At 42.9% G+C, this 14,426-nt stretch overlaps 1 pseudogene; it reads right to left on the reverse strand.

Moving 5' to 3' along the window:
• Nucleotides 1-12,448: 12,448 nt before the first annotated feature.
• Nucleotides 12,449-14,126, reverse strand: LOC148054081 (uncharacterized; annotated as a pseudogene).
• Between the last annotated feature and the right edge of the window lie 300 nt (nt 14,127-14,426).

A 14,426-nucleotide genomic window follows, 5' to 3' on the forward strand; every position in this document is an offset into this window, starting at 1 on the left:
CTGAAATAAGCATTCTCACACTCACATGTCCTCATCAATTAGTGTGACTGACCAGGTTTGGTTCTCATCACTGCCTCCCTTATCATTTGTTGGCCAGGTTTGTGTCCCTGAATGTTCTTGTTTACGGCTTCCACCTTTTTTTATTTTCCCTTGCTGCACTGAAAAAGGTCCTTGACCAGATACCCTTAAAGGAGCAGACACTCTCCTTCCACATACCTTGTGTGTCAGGATCAGAGGAGAGGCCAGGAGAGGTGACATTGTGGTGGGGGTTTGTTACAGACCAGTCAAGCAGGGTGAGGAACTGGACAAAGCCTTCTTTATGCTGAAGCCTTCTTTATGTTAATGAAAATGTTTTACATCGTCATTATTGATCTGGATGATGGGGCAGAGTGCACCCTCAGCGAGCTTGCTGAGGATACAAAACTGAGAGGCATGGCTGATACGTCAGAGGGTTGCACTGCCATTCAGAGGGACCTCAACAGGCTGGAGAAATGGGCAGAGAGGAACCTCATGCAGTTCAACAAAGAGAAATGCCTTTGTTGGGGAAGGGAGAGAAAGCACCCAAGGATGAGCATGTGTGTGAGTGAGGAGTCGAAAAGGGGCACCTGTCAGCTCAACGGAGCTGCCCGCTGCAAAGGGATTCCGTCCTAGCAGTTAAAGTCTCCGGTGGTGTGTGTGCGACTCCCAAATGGTTTGTGAATGCTCGGGCAACGGCTGCTCCTTTAACAGTTTGGCACCCCAGATGGGACCCTAGGCTAGCACCCTTGGATCCTCCTGCTTCAAACATCCAACTGCCGGCAGCAAGTGAATTCACCTGGGACCTTTGGAGCAGAAGGCTCCAAAAGGTGAGTGTTAAAATTCCCTGAGCAGACTCAAGACTAGTGATTTAGGAGGTGTGTGACCTGATCAGCATAAATCGCACAAGAAAAAAAGGTGGTTCGTGGCCTTACGAGAAAAAGAATGAGAAAAATGAGAAAAAAAATGAGAAAAAGAAATGGGAAATGCACCCAGCATAGAAAAGGGGACGCCCTTGGCTGAGGTTTTACAGAATTGGGAGAAAATTTATGGTACAGAGGAGTTACCTAAAAAGCACACAATCAAATTATGCCAACATAAACGGCCGTTTATTACAAGAATGGCAGGAGGGAGCCCTCTACAGTTATGGCCAACCTGGGGAACAAACTAATGTATTCAAGACATCGGCTGGAGGATAGGTACCCATACCAAATGGATTACTGGTATGTATGGCATGCATGACCTGGGGAGAGAAAACTTCCAGGACAAAAGTCAAAAAAGAAAAAGGGGGTAATTGTAGCAGTAGCAGAAGCTGCCACACCAAAAATTCCCCGTGAGTAGTTCAATCCCACCTTATCTGTCGTCTCTGTCTTCTTCTGATTCTCCTCCTGTTTACCATCCAGCTGCCAGACTCTTTCCTATTACTATGACTCATGTTCCTAATGGCTGCTGTGAAACCTGGGGCAGGAGACTGCGCCAGTATTAACCTTTTATAGGGACCAGCCTTGGAAACCTAGTGACTTAGTGGTGTGGGGAAGTAAGATACCCCGCCTAAGGGAAGATGCCGAGAGGTGCGCCCAACTACTCTCAAATACATGTGCAGAGTATAATCCGAATTGGAGTAACACTTAAATACTATTAAGGGAACTCTTTCACCCTTACGAAAGAGAGAAAATAATGAATAAGGATGCTGAATTGGCTCAATAGGCAGGAGGAAACAGAAACCCCTGGAGAGCAAATGATCCAAACTGGGACTATAATCATGCAGGGGATCGAGCCGTTTGTCACACAGGGCTCTGGAATTTAATAGAAGACATTAGAGCATGTGGGGAACTAGGGGTGAACTGGACTAAAGTACAAGAATGCAGGCAGAGACCTGACAAACATCCTAGTGATTTTTGGGAACCACTCCGGCAAGCTCTGCTAAAATACAGAGGAATGATGCCGCAGAATTTTAATGATGCGCTCATGATTAGCGTCTTTGTGGATCAGGCCATCCCCGATATACGGAATTACTTTAAAGAACACGTGCCTGGGTGGCAGGGAGAGAATTTGTAAAAGATTTTGAGTATTGCTGTGTTTGTATATGATGGACGCAAGAAAAGGCAAAAAGCTGAGCAGATTAAAGAAAGAAAGAAAAAAAGAAAAAAATTTTAAAAAAGAAAAAAAAGGCAAAAGAAGAGGAGGCAAGTTTACTGGCTGCAGCTTTAGTAAGGAAACCGATGTAATGAAACTCAATAACAACAGAGTGTTATTAAGTGATACAAAAATTCACGGATGCTTCTTCTCACAGTCTGAATCCCCCCAAGGGAGAAACGGAGTATTCAGAGAGTCCCTGAAATGAAACTCAATAGCAACGAAGTTACTATTAAGCAGGTATTCTTTATTGCAGCCCTGGGCAGCACTGGGGATTCTCCACCATAAGTGCGCCACCGATTTGGTGGATTTTCAGAGATTATACACTATAAAATCCTACATATTCACAGGATTTCTGAGAAATCATTTACATAAACACGAGATTTCCTGGAACTCATTAACATACGCAAATGTCCGATTCGCATGTGCAGTCGTCTCCCGTGGTGGTCTTCAGGTGGTCTTTGGGGGTCTTCAGATGAAGGCTCATAGTCTTCTTCACTGTGTTCGCTGATTGACCTTTGCTTCTGCACAAACTCAGTCCTAGGATCACATAAACTGTGTCCTTCCAGGCTGTCCTCATTCTGTTGTGACTTCCTATCTTCCATGCATTTGTTCTCCCAAGGCCCAGTTGTCTGAGATGGGATTATCCCGGAGCCCCCTTATCTTACAACCATTCTAACTACTCCCTAAATCACAAAGGCCTTTCTTTTGTTTAGTTAAGTGACTAAGATATTTAAATATCCTCCTTGCCCCTAGGCTTTTCAGGAGGCATTTTGATGCAGTGGCTTTGTCTATCTTGGCTTTAACCCTTTCATTGCAGGCATTTTATTGCAGCGCTGGGCAGCACTGGGGATTCTCCACCATAAGTGCTCCAACGAGTTAATAAAGTTTTAGAGAATATATACCATACAATCCTACATATTCACAGGATTTCCGAGAAATCATTTACATAAACATGAGATTTCCTGGAACTCATTAACATATGCAAATGTACGATCCGCATGCGCAGTCATCTCCCGTGGTGGTCTTCAGGTGGTCTTTGGGGGTCTTCAGATGAAGGCTCGTAGTCTTCTTCACTGTGTTCACTGACTGACCTTTGCTTCTGCACAAACTCAGTGCTAGGATCACGTAAACGTTGTCCTTCAAGACTATTGTTGCCATTCTTCTGCGTCTTCCTATCTTCATGGTTCCGTGCATCTGTTCTCCCAAGGCCGAGTTGTCTGTAATGAGATTATCCCGGAGCCCCCCTTATTTCATAACTGTTCTTCTAGCTACTCCCTAAATCACATCAAACTGTAAGGTATTCACAACAGCCTTAAATCACACCAGGGTGTCTTCTGATCTGATTAAGTGACTAAGGTATTTACAACATCTTTCTTGCTCTTGTGGTTTTTAACCCTTCCAGACCGACTGCAGCCGGGAGAGCCAAGGGCTGTCTCTTTCTGCCGCTGCTCTCTCCGCGCAGATCGCAGCACTTCGCCGCCAAACCCGGAGGGGGATCGCGGCGGCCGGGGCGGCACCACCGCAGAGCTGAGCAAGGTGCTCGTCCGTCGCCGCCTCACTGCGTCTCGCACCGATGTCGGGGAGAGCTCAGCGCGGCCCTGAACGGCGGCTCCAGGTGCCCACAGGGACGGCGCAGGAAGGTACCGGAGCGCGGTAGCAGCCGCTCATCCCCTCCCCGCCAGCCGGCGCGGCGCCGTCTAACTCCCTACGGCGCTCCCACCGAATTTCACTGTGGAGGGGACAAGGGCAGCTCCTCCCCGCCCTATCGCCCCATTGGCCGCGCCGGGGACGGCAGGTTGCGCGTGGCCGGGCGCGAGCACCTCTGCTCGGGGCTGCCTGCGGTGCGAGGCGGGGCGCCAGCAGGGAGAAGCGGGCGGCCGTTGGTGGGGCAGGGATGAGGGGAACGGAACGGAGGGCACTGGCCCGGGCGGGGGTACCTGCCCACGTAGCCCCCGCTTGGCGGTCTCCTCCCACACAGGGCTCCCCACGGCCGAAACGCCTCATGTGCCCCCGCCCCAGCCGTAATGGATGGAAGCGAGGGCTCCTCGCACCTTCCCCTAAAGGACATTACCGCTAGATAGGCACCCCGATGGAGTTCTGTTTACTGAGGAGCTGGCGGCTGGTTTAGCACAGGTCAGGCACAGCAACCCAGTATATTTTTGTGCGGAGCTCTGGAAGGGGGCCCGCGCACTGCAGAACACAGCCTCGCACAAGGAGGTGAGCTTGCATTATCTATGCTCCCTGTGAAAGGAAAGGTCTGATATGCCAGAGCCATTTTACCAGTTGCTTATTCACGAGTAGCAGCTGAGAGAGATTGCAGCCGGGCAGTTTAGCAAAAAGATAAGCACAGGTGTGGCGAGGTGATACCACAAAACATGACGACTGGCAGCAGATTCTCTTGCATCAGGTAAGCATAGCTGGTGTCTCCCACTGCTGAAGATCTTCCCTCAGAGCATGGCAGCTATATACTGCTTATATCTGGCCTCTGTTAGTTATGTTGGTAAATACAGGAAGGGTGTGTGTACGTTCAAGGGAAGTGTTTACATATTTGCTTCAAGAACTGGTTTTGTCTTGACTGTGAGATGATAAGGTAGGGAATTAGAAATAGGATTGTATTTGCTGTCAAAGCCTAGTGATTATAGTTCAGTTTTCAGCTGGGCTGATGGAGGGACAGCAATTGCTTTTATCTGATGCCTGCTTGCTGGCTTTCACGCAAGTGGTGGTGGTTGTGGAGTCCACGAAAACCTACCACCGCAACAGGTACATGCATTGGTGTTTCTGTTGGAGGGGAAAAGTACTAGTGACTAGTACTAATTCTGTTGGGTCAGGAATGAAGCCTTCATACCATCATGCTGGACTGGATACCTGGATCTGGCTGGTCTAATGTCCTTTCTCTTACATTAGATGACATCAGTTGCTATGAAGGACACAAAACCTGTACCCCGAAGCATGAAACTTATATCCTTACAGGAACCTCTTCTCTGACATTAAGAGAAAATGTATTATAGAAGTCTGATCTTTTTTCAGTCTTGCTATTCCTCCCCCTCTTTTTAAGCCAGTGATGCCCATGGACTTATTAGCATTCTGTTTTTTCTGCTTTTTTTCCACTTTTTTTTCTTATCCGCAGATTCAGTCTCATGAGGTATTTTGAGCATCTCATAACAGATTGTGTGTCTTGAGAAGTCTCAATCTATAGTAGAGGTTGCTCAAGTCCTTCTGTGGGTATGTATACACGTGTGTATATGTGAAGGAGTGAATGCTGGTTTTTGTTCTATAAGGTCTGTCTTATAATGGATGCATCTAAAGAACTAATTAAAAATGCAGGGAAGCCAGGGAAATCAATGAAGAAACAACAGAAGTTTAGTTTTGAGTGCAAGGATAGTAAGATTGGTTTTGCAAAATAGTGTTAATTCTTTAATTAGAGAATATGATATAAATCAGCCACAGAATTGCAGGACAGATTGCATGTGATCTTACTGTATCTATCTGCTGTGTAAAATTTTTAGAGTTAATAGAAAGATTTAGTAAGTTTTAGGAGTTTCCCTTTGAACTAATGGTTCTGATACCTAGAACTCCTAGTCAAGGTGAAAAGCATAATCACACAAAAGACTTAGTCTTCAGAGCAAAGAAGAGAGTTGAAGTGGAACTGAAAAACTGAAGAAATTCAACTTGCAACATGAGTAGTCATGCTGTTATAGCAGTAATATCACCCATTGTAGCATTGAGTAACCACTGAAGAAGTTCTGTTTGTGTGGAAACCACTTAGGTGGCAAGTCAAAATATCATGAAGAAAAACTGAAAGCTTTGGAGTGATAATCATGTATGGGAAAAAAAAAACAACAGTTTGTTTAAGAAGTGCTAGATCAGAAAACATGGACACTGAATATGATTAGGATAAACTTTTACTTGCCTCAGAGTAAACTTTTTTTGCTCTTTAATGCTGTTAGAGTTGTTAGAAGACATACTCAAATACATGCGTGAACTATGATAGCTTGATTAGTTGAGCTGTATAACTAACTGTGGTCGTATTTCTAGCCTGGTGAAAGAGATTTAAATTAAAATATTTGACTCTTTTTTTTCCTCTCTGTGGTGTGGTAAGAGGCTCATATTTATTCAGCATGTCTCTGCTGCCACGTGATATTCCTTATTAAAGATCCTTTATCCAGCTGATGGTTCCAAAACCTTACTGTCATTGCTCAGGGGCAGCTGGAATATAGATAAATAAACTACACAAAGGTCTCCCTGCTGTGTGTAACTGTTTGTAATTTTGACACCAAAATGCCCATGTAGGCATGTAAATTGATGGCTATTTTCTGGAGGTGCTCCTATGAGCTCCATTTCCAGAGGAGCTATGTGTTTAGCACCTTTGTAAGTCAGGCAGTAAAAGTGGATATACAGCCAATTTTGGAAACTTTGGACTGCGCTCTTAACATGCTGTAGGTCTGAAAAATGTTTTGCATGTTAAACTCCCATTAAATACTTGAGGTTCAGTAATATTCTTGAATTATTCAACAGTTTGTCAACCTTTCTCCTTCAGTGGGAAATTTGGCTATGGGAAACCTTTCTTGTTGCTTTTTTGCTTAATTTTTGTTCAGCTATCATGCTTTTGACACACAAAGTTTCTCAGGGAAAAAAAAAAGTTGGATATTACTAAACTATGTGTGTATGCCAAAATAAAATCATTATTAATAGACAATGGAAATAGACTGAACCAAATGTTACGTAATAGTCTTTAATTAGTCTAGTTGTTCTACAGATTTTCCATGACAGATATGAAGATTCTTTCCAAGGATCTTGACTGTAATTCTGTGACAGTATCTGTGTGCCAGAAACTTCAACGGTGGCAGGCTTTCTTTTTTTTTTTTTTTTTTTCTTGAGGTGTGATAATGGGACCTGGGAGTGTGTTAAACAGCCATATTCTTTAGCTTTGAAGAAAGAACTGAAGTTATGCATTTCTGTTTGAAAGTTGAAACTTTTATCAAGTGTTAAAAGCTGTGTACCAAAGGCACCTGTGATGAAATCGGTGGACCTGTGATTTTTGCAGCCAGATTAACAGTCATGGAAGTGGCTTAACTCATGATATGGTTTTGTAGCATTCCTTTCTTTGTTGTCATACTTGGCTTTGGTTTTTCTAAACACCTCCTTGTAAAATAAGCTGAAGTTTCTCTGGAAAATCTACTACCTCTGTACAAATTGTGTTCTCTGTTTCTGTCCTGGTGAAGCACTCCAAGAAGATTGTCAGTAATTTTGAGGTGAAGTCTCTTTTATTCTGTGAAGGTACCAGGACCATCTTTGGAAAGAGGGCAGAATCCTTTATGGTATATGCTGACCTTGTATGCTACCTCTGCAGCATGAAGGCTGGCTTGGGCATGTGATTTCAGGCTATACGTGAGTTACAGTCAGCTGAAAGTTTAATAGAAGTTTCTTCTTGTACTATCCTGCCCACTATGGGGCTGGGCTTGAAAGTGTTTCTAGCTGTCAGGATGGATTAACAATTACTAGTGCAATGCAATGGCTCTTTCATTGCCTGGTGGAAGAATTCTAATAAATGCTGAGGCTGGGCTCTTTGGGAAAGATTTTTTTCCTTTTTATAAATGCTTGCCATTACAATTATTCAGGAAGTTTTTGTACACTATGCAACCACTGTATGTAATCAAATCTTGCATGGGGTGAATTATATCACATTAAGCTTTGAATTCTGAAAGATTCCAGGACCAAGAAAAATAATACAAACCAACAAGCTACTGGATAACTATCTGAAAATCAGCAGCTTGGTTCTTAGAAAAATCTACTTATGCTCACTGAAGAAAGGCTGATTTTGTGGGAATGAGTCATGTATTAGGTGAGTCAGTTATCTTTCACTAAGAGGACACTGGCTGCAAAATCATTGGAATAAACCCCAGCTTTAGTAAGCCTGCAGCAAAAGACAAACTATATTTGCAATTTAATGCTTTTAAGAAGGTCTATGCAAAGTTGTTAAGGAAATGTTTTCTTGCCTGTAAATTCTCTGTTATTCCAGCAGAGGGTAGTTTATCCTCTAGGAAGCTAGGTGTGTTGAAGGAATGATCAGGAAAGGTAACTTAATGATTCCCATTTCCTTTTATTTGAGATAAGGCAATAAAAATTAACTTCAACCGACTGACCTCATCAGATTAACAAATGCATAAACATATTGTTAGGCTACAGTATGTTTTTAGGCTGGAACTGGAAAAGGCAGTCAAATTCAACAGTAGTCCCGTTTCTGTCCTGCTATCAAGTGCTTCATTTGCCCTTTAAGAATTACTGCAGTTTTCTTATGCTGAGAACAGTTGCATTATCAGCCTGATGCTTAAGAGCTACTTGACTTTCATTTGTCAGCTAGTAAAGTAGATACAACATGAAACGTTTTTTATGCTGAATGCATAGAATAACTCTAGTTGAAAAGTATTTGGCTTGTTTGTAGTTGCTTAAAAACTCTTTGAGATCTGGACTGATGCAATTGTGCCTGTTCTTAACTCTTTACTCTAGGACAAGGGTATCTTAGCTGTGGTAGTGAGGCACACACCACTTATAAGCCTGGTACAAAGTTGGGAGTGGTTCTTCTAGTGGTGGTATCTATCACCCTTCCTTTTGCCACTGTACCCACTGCTACAGCAGATGATGTTAAGGAGAATATATGTTTGTGGACTCTCATGATAGTACCCTCCTGCATTCTGCTCTCTGCTATACTAATAGTGTGTGGTGATTATGGGAATGCTCTTTGTGAGTTCTTGTCTTCTCTGATATTTTGTTTTAAAGCATTCGTCGGGGAGCATTCCTGCTGGTAAACTTCTGTGGCTGTCAGTCCTGAAGTGCAGCAGAAGCTCCTCTGATGTGAGAGCACGAGGGAGGGCAGTGACCACTGAATCCTTGAAAGGATAACAGAAGGGATGTGTGGATCTGCAGCTATTCTGTTGCCATGGTTAGATGAAACCTTATTACTTGGAATTTGTTTCCATTCAAAGCAGCATTTCAGCTGTGTACAGCTCCTCATGGATATTAGCCTTTATACCTGATTTCTAGAAAGAGTGGTTTGGTCCACTGATCGTGGAAAGAAAAGGCAAGGGTGTGCTCCGAGAGCACCATGAGGAAAACTAAGTATGGGTCTGTACTTCAGGCTACTTTGGGCCTCTCTGGATCTTGCAGCTGGTGCATGAAATTTTCAACACAGCCGTTGATAAGCCACTTAACTGAATAATAATAACATAACAGCATCTAATATTTAGCATTTTATACATCTAACTTAGTCAGAAGTCTAATATAATAAATACTATGATGCATATTTTAATTTTGAACTTCAGTATAGTTTGCTCTGAAAAAAAATAAAATGCAGTACTCCTTTAAGAAACCTATGAATATGGTTAGTGTCAATCATGTCCATGGAAATGCTTCCATGGCTAGTTTATGCTTGGCGTTAATATCACTTGGAGTTTTCCCTGTGGTGTATGGGACTTTTTTTTTTTTTTTTTTTTTTTTTTTTAATATATGTCTGAGTCAGGTAGGCCTGTGAGTCAAATCTAACTGTATCCCTCTGTGTTCTAGCCTTTTTCCCCTCTTCTAGTTTTGAATCTACATTCAGAAATTACACATTATTGTCTTCTATTTATTGGAAAAATAAAGAGAGTATATAAGGGATGAATAATGTATCTAAATTCTTTATTTTGGAGTAATATGGGTATAACCAGTTACTTTGATTCCATTTTTAAACCCATATTCTGCATGATCAAAGGAATACAGAAAAGCTTTTATATGGATCAGTAGAAGATTTATGTCATGCTCTCCACTGATTATACAAGAAGCCTATGCAATTAATCTCTTAGGGCAGGCACTTTGGTTAAGTATCTTACGTACATTGGATGATTCCAGGCCTGAGTACCGATCCAAGATTGCTGCTGTCTAAACACGAGACAGACAAAGGAAGGTGGAGGAACCTGGGACAGCTTTTCCAAAGTCACACAAAGGGTTAGTGCCAGAATTGTTACTTGCCCATCTGTAGAGAACTGCTAGTGTAAAACAACAAGATGTCTCAAACAGCCTGGGTGCTAAAACCACAATGCAGAGCGACGGTTGCTAGGACCCGGGACCAGACAGTACCCTGGAGTGAGGGTGAGGGAGGGAGCCCTGTGGAGACAGGGCGGCCTTGCCTCGGCCCCATTCCCCGTGGTCTGTGAAGCGTCTTATTCCCCCCACACACACCTACTGCCTGGGGGACAGTCCTGGTATCACTCCTCTTAGTTTTGACTGGTCGCTGATGTAATTTTCCAATTAGCAAAACTACTAACCACTTGTGCCTTGGGAAAGGAATTTGGGAGGGAGCTAAAAGATAGCAAACTGTGGAAAACTAACGGCTCTGACCTTGAAGAAGAGCTAACAAGCCGACAAAAGTGACCATCTTGGCACCAAAGACTGGATGGTGGCCAGAGAAGATAAAACTGCAGAAAGTAGGTGAAAGGTAAATGTGGCGAGGGGACATCACGACCACCGACTCAATTCAGGACCGAAAAGACTTGCCCCCCCCCCCCCCCCTGAAAGGAGCATGCGTGCTAATTTACATAGCAAGCGAGGCTAATTTAAATACAGTAAACCAATAGCGTACGAAATGTTAATCACTAACCAATAAGTGTAAATTTAGGCGGGTTTATACTAATCATGTAGCCTGATAAATGTGCTGTACTTTGTGTGCTCATGTTGGTGCCAGTACTCGTGTTTGTGCTCGTGCGTGTGTGATTTGTGGAATTATTATCACCGAGCACCCTGCGCAGAATCAACATCTCTATAAGAATCTTTACTTCTCCTCACTCTTCTTTCCTCACCGAATACCCTTGTTGGCAGGACCAATGCTGGATCCAGGACTGGTGATTCTCTTTTCCTTCTCTCTCTCTCTCTCTCTCTCTTTCACTTTTCCTAAGGTGATTAAGTTGTTAAAGTTGTTAAACTGAAGTCAAGTACTGCATGGCCTACCTTGACTTTCCATAAAACCGCATAGCTGGGGTGAATATAACTGTGAGAGGGTTGGCGGGTATTGAATATTTGTACTTAATATTTGTCTCTATAGAAGCTTTCTATTAAAGCTGCTGTTTTGTGTACGGACCTTGAGTGTTGGCCCACCTTAATCCACACCGAGAGGATTTGCGAATCTTTGTCACTCCTCCCCCCTCCTCCCCAGGTGGGACGTAACACCATCCCTTACAATCCCAGTTGAATGTGTTGCCTTCCAAAGTAGAAATAGCTTTGTCTGGAGGAGACAGACCCATTTAAAGTTGATTTAATGTATTTAGTTTGAACTTTATGCTGTTTCACTGGTAAGCAGTTTGCAAAGGGCTAATGTCTGGTTAATTGAGACTGTAAGCTTGCTAAAGACGGAGAATGTATATTTTTGTTAAGAGAATGCCTTTTTTGTTAAAAAGCAGGCTTGTGTTCAGTTCCTTCCTCTGCTTGAGGGAGCTCTAATCAGTGTATCCTATCTTCCAGGAAAGTATCCTGGCTATAAAATACTCTGAGGTGGAATGGTTGCAGTGTCTCCTTTTGAAGGTGCTTTGCTTTGCATGAAATAATTAAATATTAATTGGGAGTCCAAAAGAAGATCAGTTTATGGATTAGCTCACACATCTGGGAGTAGAGAAACATGGGTTTTAAGCCCTAGCTCCAGGGAACACTTGTCATTAGTCTTGCTGTCTGTCTTCAGCCTAGTTTTCTGAGGATGTCCTTGATTAGGGTGTCACAGCTGAGGGAAGCAGAGGAATGTGGAACTATCCATAGATATGAACAGAAATGAAACTGATTGAAATTAAGATGGTACTGGAGATGTCAACTATCTTGAGCAATAGCAGCTACGTGTGCTAATAGATATTCAGGGTTAAGTAGCAGTGATGATGTTGGGTACCTAATTTTGGAACTTAAGCACCAAATCAAGCATCTAAATCCTGCCTATGTATTAAATAGATCTAGCCATGCATGTCAATGCTGAAAATGTAAGGTATTTTTAAAGTTCTGTGTACTCTCTTGTGCTGCTGTCACTGCTTTGATCCTTTTTGTGTCTCTCAAACCCTCCTCTTAGTGTCTCCTGTTTTCATGGCTTCCCATTTCTATATGTCGCCGCTTATTCTTGCAAGAATCTCTCAGTACTCTCTTCAGTACTGAAGGAGCTAGAGGATGTTATGGCAGGACCCCTCTTGATCATCTACCAAAGGTCTTGGGAGTCTGGGGGGGTCCCTGCTGACTGGAAGCTAGCCAATGTTATTCCAATTTACAAGAAGGACGTGAGGGAAGACCCAGGGAACTACAGACCTGTCAGTCTAACCTCAGCACCTGAAAAAATTATGGAGAAGTTCATACTGGGTGCTATTGAAAGGCATTTAAAGGACAGTGCGATCATCAGGCGCAGTCAACATGGGTTCACAAAGGGAAAGTCTTGTTTAATTTGATATCCTTCTATGATAAAGTCACCTGCCTAGTGGATGAAGGGAAGGTGGTAGATGTAGTTTTTCTGGATTTTAGTGAGGCTTTTGATACTGCCCCTCACAGCATCCTTCTGGATGTTGTCCCGAAAGTGGGGTCATTCGCCCGGTATGCAGATGCCAATTAATACACAGAGCAGAGGTATTTTATTTCATGTCGGCGCAGAGATGGGTGCTAGGTGGTAAATCCACAAAGCTAGCACATCTTCATACAAAACTACAGCATATTTATTTTACTACATGATTAGTATAATCCCGCCTAATTTTACACTTATTGGTTAGTGATTAACATTTCGTACACTATTGGTTTACTATATTAAAATTAGCCTCGCTTGCTATGCAAATTAGTACGCATGCTCCTTTCATGTGTGCGTGGGGGGCAAGTCTTTTCGGTCCTGAATTGAGTCGGTGGTCGCGATCTCCCCTCGCTACATTTACCTTTCACCCAGTTACTGCGGTTTTATCAGACTTCATGTTTTTCTGGCCACCATCCAGTCTTTGGTGCCAAGATGTTCCCTTTTTATCAGTCCAGTAGCTCTTCTTCAAGGGTATAGCTGTTAGTTTTCCACAGTTTGTTAATTAAACAAATACTTTCATATCTTTTAGCTCCCCCCCCCCCCCCTCCAAGATTCCTTTCCCAGAGCACAGGTGGTTTGTAGTTTTGCTCAGTGGAAAATTTTCACTTTCTGCAGGATATCATTTTCCCCCCTTTGAGACTATGAGACCCTATCACGAGTCTCATATGTCTCACTCTTTCTTTTCATCCACAGTACATAATTTCCTGTGACTTGTCTTACTAGCATACTCCTAATGCATCCAAGTAAAATACAAGCAATTATGACTACAGTTATGACAATGATTAAATTTTCCAATAAGCTCTGCAACCATCCAGTAAGGGAGAATCCAAGTCCATGTAGAATTTTGTTTAACCATCCCACTTCCATTGAGGCCCTCAGGTCACGACTTGACTTTGCCACTTGTTTTATTTTGTCCAACTGATCCTCTAGATTTTCTGTAATGTTTGGGATGTGAACACAGCAGTCTTGTATTATTTAAATCTAAATAGCCACAAACTCCATGTTCATGTAGTAACATTAAGTCTAACGCTAATCTCTTTTGTAAAGCCATTTTAGATGTAGCTTGTAGTTGGGTATTCAAATCTTGTAGCCCTCTTCTTGTCGCATTAGCTAATATTTCTATTTGTCCTGTTAAATTATATAGCCACATGCGATTTTGAAATGATGCAATTTCAGGACTAAAAATGGCCTCTAATATCCATCCTACTGTCGTTCCTGTAGAGGGGTGTCTCCATGGGTCTGTTTCATCTCGCCTCTATTTTCCCCAGAATTGGGAATCTAAAGGTCCCTTTCTCCATAAGGGGCACAAGGTTAGTACACCTAAAGTATGTTGATGCACCTTTCCTTTTAAGGGCAATTGATTAGTCCAAGTTCCATCACTACTAACCCAAATAGTATGACCCATGGAAGGCATTGTCATTTTGTTAGTGTTGTGGTTTAACCCCAGCTGGCAACTAAGCACCACGCAGCTGCTCGCTCACTCCCCACCAGTGGGATGGAGGAGAGAATCAGAAGGGTAAAAGGGAGAAAACTCATGGGTTGAGATAAAGACAGTTTAATAACTGAAGTAAAATAAAATAGAACAGTTAAATAGGCAAAGCAAAAACCGTGCACGCAAACAAAGCAAAACAAGGAATTCATTCACTACTTCCCATCGGCAGGCAGGTGTTCAGCCATCCCCAGGAAAGCAGGGCTCCATCACACCTAACGGTTACTTGGG

This window comes from Nipponia nippon, unplaced genomic scaffold (assembly GCF_047370975.1).
Source record: "Nipponia nippon isolate SJK-2023a ecotype South Korea unplaced genomic scaffold, ASM4737097v1 scaffold_34, whole genome shotgun sequence".
Taxonomy (NCBI): Eukaryota; Metazoa; Chordata; class Aves; order Pelecaniformes; family Threskiornithidae; genus Nipponia; species Nipponia nippon.